The sequence below is a fragment of the Euprymna scolopes genome, chromosome 15 (genome assembly GCF_053919585.1).
Source record: "Euprymna scolopes isolate OS-2025 chromosome 15, ASM5391958v1, whole genome shotgun sequence".
In the NCBI taxonomy this organism is placed as follows: Eukaryota; Metazoa; Mollusca; class Cephalopoda; order Sepiida; family Sepiolidae; genus Euprymna; species Euprymna scolopes.
In genome coordinates this window covers 33,989,936-33,997,179 of record NC_136496.1, presented here as the reverse complement: position 1 = coordinate 33,997,179, position 7,244 = coordinate 33,989,936, and the positions used below count along the sequence as shown (strand labels likewise).

The 7,244-nt window shown below is 32.9% G+C and overlaps 1 pseudogene; it reads right to left on the bottom strand.

Moving 5' to 3' along the window:
* Positions 1 to 117, bottom strand: LOC145294306 (5S ribosomal RNA; annotated as a pseudogene).
* Between the last annotated feature and the right edge of the window lie 7,127 nt (positions 118 to 7,244).

Here is a 7,244-nt window from a genome sequence, read left to right as displayed (position 1 = left end):
CACATACAACGCCTAGAATTCCCAAATGGTCACCCATCTAATACTGACCAGGCTCAACGTTGCTTAACTTCGGTGATCTGACGAGAACCGGTGTGTCAACGCGATTATGCCGTATATACTTGCCTATTAGCACTCTACTTTCGTGGGTTAAATAAAGGGTTCCGTTCGAAGTTCAGTGCATATTCCCGAGTTCGACAGAAAGATTCCAGGGTTCGACAAGATAAACCTGAAGAAAGTCGGATGTTACATCGACCAAAACGTGAAAAATACGAATAATCAGTGCTCATCTAAAAAGGCCAGAAACGAAAAGAAAGAAAGAAATAGAAAAACAAACAAACAAACAAACAAACAACAACAACAACAACAACAACAACAACAACAACAACAACAAAAAACCTAAAAAAGATAAAGTGAAAGCTCCATCTCTCACGAAAAAACAAAACCACAAAAAAATAAAGAAAAACTATTTATGGTATACGTAGTAGCCGTAACACATAGACAATATCGTACACAAAATTTAAATTATTAAATAGATTTATTAAAAAAAAAGAAAAAAAAGAAAAATCAGAGTTTATGGTTAATTTTGCAAGACAATGGAGGTAATTTCAAATAATTTAAACTTTTGCTAGATTTTAGAAAGTCATTCTTATTATGGACCCGGAGGAAGGGGGGTTTGATCCAAATAGCTGATTATTTGCTTAAAAATGATTTTCTTGATAAAAATAAAACTACTCGATCAATTTACGTGATTTTTGGGGCACGATATTTTCTTTCTGTCATGTGTACGTACATTATGAAGATCATTTCTTTCTTTTTCTTTTTTTTTATGTGGGAGTTATGTGCTAGCACCAAGACATGTTTAAGATTATTTTGTAGATAAGGACGATAATTTTAATTATTTGGAATTTTCAGACTATTATTCTCATCTTGGTTGTTTGCTTCGCAAAGTTTCGGCCGATGTAACGTACGACTTTTTTTCAGGTACATCTTGTCGTACTTCCATATGGTCTACATAAATTTCCCAGAGTTCGACAAAATGCGTTCGAAGAAAGTCGGAGGTTACATCGGTTGAAACGTTGTGAATATAAAAATCAACATGAGACTAGTGGTTCAAATACGATGAATTAGTGTTGATAGCAAAAAATAGCAAATATTTGTTTTAAAAATAAATGTTTTCTATTGTTATCATCTAGATTGAATATGGCTGCCATAATACCAGGAAGAAACCTTTATAATGTACTTAATATTGTAATATACTGTTTACTGAAAATTACGGAAATGCATTCAGTTATTCATTTTGTTATCTCTATACATTATAAAATGATGGCATCTCCCCTTAACTATCGAACCTATAGGAATATAAGGGGGCAATTCCTATACAAATATTTCGCACTCAGCAGCCAAAGTTAATACTACAGCGTCTTTTTGAGCTAAAATACGCACACTCCGTCTTTATTCTAAAAATATATATATTTTAGCATTCTTGTCTCACTCTCTCAGCTATGTAATCCCACGCATGTAGTAGCGAATATTCTTCCTCTTCACTATTACTCCGGTTATTTTATTCATAGTCATACTTACAAGACGTTGGCTAATTATTCCACTTATTAAGCAGCATTCGACGCCTTTTCTCTGTACGGATTGCTCATTGATGTTGTTTTTATTTTAATTCCATTCTCAGCCATGTTTTTGTGTTATTTTATTTACATTAACATTTTTTATTACTTTTTCTTTTCTATAGAAAAGAAATATTCACACAATCACAAAATACACTGAAATCGATAAATCATCGTTTTCAATAGCTACAGCTTATTGCTTCGGAGGAAATCTTACTTGTTATAAAATAAATTCAAATTGTAGCCGCACGTGGAAGATCGACGCCATTATCATGATATCCAAGGCAGATAATTACTTTTCTCACGTTCAAACAACCACAATAAACAAAGATCGATTTATATTGCACAATCTTGAATTATCTCCTTTGACTTTTATTTCACGCAAGGCTAAAAGTTAGATTTATTTTATAAAAAAAGAAACTACTGGATGAAGTTTCGCACTTTTAGGTGAACGGTACTTAGTCTCCATCACTCATAAAGATCTCTTGCTATATTTTTTATGCCATCCATATCTTCTTTGCCAAAGTGTCGCCAATTATCAAGGCCCATAGGCCACACGAGGATAAGGGTTAATCGAATGTCAAGTGGACGACGAAACAGATGGTAGTGATGGGGTGATTAAACAGGATTTGATTATTTAAGAGGATTGTTAAAAAAGTTTTATTTCTACATTAAACTTTAAAATGAATGTGTTGTAGCTAGCTGGAAAGCACCCACATGGTATTGTGCTCAACTGATGGAGAATTCTCGGAAATACTTTGCCCATGTATGTTTTATTTGGTTGGGTTCAGTTAAAGACTGATGTAGATAAAGAGATAGATGGTTTATATATATATATATATATATATATATGTGTGTGTGTGTGCGTGTGTATATATATATGTGTATATATATACACACACACAGATATATATATATATATATATATATATATATATATATGATAATTGCAATCTCTTGCCAGACGATTGCCACTCCCTCAGAAACTTAAAGTCCATGAGCCCAAATGCCTGAGGGAGTATCTATACAAAGATGATGTTACAGAGGCTTAGCTTTGTACGGCAGCTAAATCTCTCTCTGGGTTCAAAATGTTGATATCCAGCAACAAGCAAGATCAAGATAGCCAGCAACAAATTAAACTGCAGACCATCTTAATGCGGGTACTGATCGCCCGCTTTATGTTTTTTTTTAAATCAGAGATTTGCTTCTTCTAGAAAGATTGCCTTCACCACGGCTTACAGGAGCTCTCTCCACCCCAGCACATATGTACATACACACAAATATACACGGTGCTAGTTGGCTGTTGACCCCGAAAAAGGGTTCATTCGCCCTTTGAAAGGTCTTGTTTTTAATCCTTCAGGGAGACTAGCCGCCCTTCTCACCAAACAAGTCTGGTGGGGGAACCAATTTAGTCGCCAGTGACCCGACCATGAGGCAGGTAGTACTGGGTTACATGGTACCAGTAGCATATGACCTGACACACACACACACACACACACACACACACACACACACACACACACACACACACATATTGAATAACACCGAATGTAGTGCCCTTATTAATTGCTGAGGGTTTAGTTTTTTTCTTTTCTTTCTATAGTTTAAACATAAACATAAACAAAAAGAAACTCTTAAAAAGAAGACCAAAATACACTTCTAAAGTATATTTCTCCTAAACTCTAATTGTATGCTTAACAAACATAAATTAGATAAAAGGGATAAATAAGGTTAGGGACAGAAAAAAAAAGAAAAGAAAAAAAGAAGACCTATTTAGACGTCTTTTAGCCAACCCTTTTCAAGATTAGCTTTGGCAACGGGGGAGGAAACATTGTTTAAAAACGTGGGCAGAAGGCCATAAATAGTCTTATATGTTTAAATGGCACTATGTTCGGTGTTATTCAAAAGTGTTATAAAATTATGTACCCATAAAAATCTTTATATATATATATATATATATATATATATATATATATATATTTGTACCGATTGGTTTCCTAGATGTAAATCCAATGAAACTCTCCTGACTATTTAAGAGAGCTTATTATTATAACCGACAAGCTAAAAATATTACCTAACATTTCCTTACTAATGATGGCTTAAACACGAGAAACAGCATCCCCTTCCTCTCACCACACCTCAAAACGAACCCCCTACTACTCACATTTACAAAGTATACACCCCAATTTTTCCCCAGAATGTAGATCGCACCCAAATATCTTATAAAAACCAATGTAATCTTGACACCCGTTTCAATATTAATTCGTTTTTGGTCTGATGAAGTGTTGCCAAAGTATTGGATACATTACATTTTTCTTCATAACTTTAATTAGGGTTCAAGATTTTACCTAAAATTGGGTTAGTATACTCCTATTACTATTCTAAATTATATTTGAAGTAGTAATTACAAAATCAAAGTTTAGAAAGTTTATATTTAAGGAAAAATATGAATTAACAAACGCAAAAGTATTGGATACACTTTAAAAAAATTTTTCTTCTAAAATAAATTTAAATGACTTTTGCTTAGCGTGTTGCAATAATGCAAACGTGTTATCACTGACAATCAGAGTGCTTTATATTAAAATAATTTTATAAAATTCTTCCAGTTTGGGCTCATTTCTTCAAAGTCAACCAGTTCATTTATAAAAATGCCTAAAACTAAAGAGTTGTCAATAGACATTCGTCAAAAAATCATTGATAAGCACAAAAAAGGAAAACGGTATCGAATAATATCAAGGGAACTCAATCTACCACTTAGTATAGTTGGAAACGTTATTAGAAAGTTTAAAAACCCTGACGAAGCTGTTGCAAATCTTCCAAGATGTGGTGGGCCAAGGAAATTAAACGAAAAAAAAAATCAAGGTGGGTAAGCAGAAAGTTACAAAAAAAAACTTTTTTTTACTCGTGGTGAAATTCAAACCGACCTCAGAGAAGCTAGGATTAATGTGAGCAAGGATACAATCAGTAGAGTTCTAAATCGTGCAGGTTTTGTATTAAGGTCCCCAAGAAAAGTTCCATTATTGAAGCTTAAACATGTCAGATCACGTTTGAATTATGTTAAAATATATGGAAAACAACTCCAAGAATTTTGGAACAAGGTAATCTGGTCAGACGAAACGAACATCGAAAACTTTGGAAGAAACACAGCAACACATGTATGGCGTAAAAATGGCACCGCCTACAACAAAAGAATACCATTCCCACGGTAAAGTTTGGCGGTGGTTCGATTATAGTATGGGACTGTTTTTCATCCAAAGGTACTGCTGAACTAGAAATCATCAATGATAGAATGAATAGACGTATGAAAAACCTGCACAAATCTGCTGATTTGTTGGGACATAAAAGCAATTTCATGTTTCAGCAGAACAATGATCCCAAGCATACTGACAAACTAACCAAAGAATGGCTTAGAAATAACGGAATTAACGGTCTTATTTTGCCCAGTTAGTCTCCAGACCTCAACCCAATTGAAAATTTGTGGAAAATATTGAAGATCAATGTTCACAAGAGGAATCCACAAAATATTCAACAACTAGAACAGTTCTGCAAAGAAGAATGGCGCAAAATACCTACATATACTTGCAAAAAAACATGTGTGCAACTATAGAAAGCGATTGGAAGCTGTTGAACGCAATAAAGGCTATGAAACCAAATATTAAATCAATGTATCCAATACTTTTGCGTTAGTTGATTTAGATTTTTCCTTTAATATAAACTTTCTAAACTTTAATTTTGTAATTACTACACCAAATATTAGTTAGAATAGTAATAGGAATATACTGACCAAATTTTAAGTAAAATCTTTAACCCTAATTAAAGTTATGAAGAAAAATGTAATATATCCAATACTTTTGCGTCTCTCTCTCTCTCTCTCTCTCTCTCTCTCTCTCTCTCTCTCTATATATATATATATATATATATATATATATATATATATATATATATATATATATATATATTACAAATGGCGTAATAAAAGGAAGAAAAGGTAATTGCAACTTTTCTCCCAATTTTCGGAGTTTGTAATCTATATGCTTTTATTTTCTTTTAAAATCGATAAGTGCTTTTTCTTCTGATAAGTTAAGGGCGAAATAAATTCATTGATTGGTATAATAATTAAATGAATTATTTTACGCTATGAAGCAGGCGCTGTACAATATTGTGCATGTCAACTCACTTAAAGGAATAAAGAGTAAGATGGTCAACATCTTGAAATTTTGAATATAGAATCTTGCAATTTATTTGTTATATGTTCTGTAATTACATCGAGCTTCATAAATTAAAAAATTGATATAAATAAAAAGTGAAATATAATTCCATATATATATATATATATATATATATATATATATATATATATATATATATATATATATATATAGTGCAAAATTTTGTTGAAAATTCAAAGACTCACATTTTCTTTTTTATAACCTTCGTTTATTTCCTGGATTTTTCCGTTACAGCCGTTTCATTAATGAGTTGGCAATTTTACGATTTATGTTTCCATAAAAATATCCAATCCCCACCAACTTCTTCAGATGTTTATCCATTAGATTTTTACAACAAATGGTATATTTTTAACATGCTGGACATTGTATTCGGGTAAAAAAATTTTCACAGCCATGCTTCCTCTTCCTCCATCTTTTTGGTGTTATGTCCATTTTGAATATATATATATATATATATATATATATATATATATATATATATATATATATATATATATATTTAAAATGGACATTTGTTGAGATCATTTGCGAGCATCGATCTCATGAGTTTGTGGGTAGAACGGCCGACTATTATAGGTATATTTGTAGATTCTAGTTTCGCCGCACTGATGAGTTGTGATACAAAGAAACAGTATTTTATGTGGATGACTATATACTTCAAGCCCTCTACCCCTCTTTGGGTAGAGCACTGTTGTAAATGTATCTAACCTGCTACTTAATTGGCTATAAAGCGAGGCTCGTTGTTTGTTTGTAAATAAACAAGCAGTTCGAGCTCTGTAAAAGCGGTGGGCGAGCGTTTATTTAAAATGGACATTTGTTGAGGCCTTTTGCAAGCACTGATCCGATGTTCCGGTGTATAGAACGGCCGACTATCAACGTGATGGTTGTAGCTTCAAAGTCCGGCTGGGGTAAGGTGCTAGTCTAGCCGCACTGATGAGTTGTGATACAACGAAACAGTACTATATGTGGATGACTATATACATACATATATATACATATATATATTTAAATAAGGGAGTAGTCACCAACAATGTGTATTTTTTAACATTATTTTATTATTCCGTGTCTTGGTTTTTCATTGAGAATTATGTTTGGATCATTGTAATAATGTTTTTAAGTCATTGAAATCGTTTACGCGCGTTTCAGACGGTCTGTGATGCGTCCTCGTCAGAAATTATTTTCAAATGTGTAAAAATGGCGATTTTTCGTAGTTAGTTTGAAGTTTTTCCAAGGGGTGGAGGCTTGTAAGTGTTTATTATATATTGGTATGCTGAATGTTTATTGCTTTTTTATTTGGTTTGTCCAGGGAGATTTTGACCTCGCTGTGGTCAGTCGCTATCTCTTTCTGCTAATGTGTTTTTCTTTTCCTTTAGGGTGGGGTAGGGTGTGTGTGTGTGTG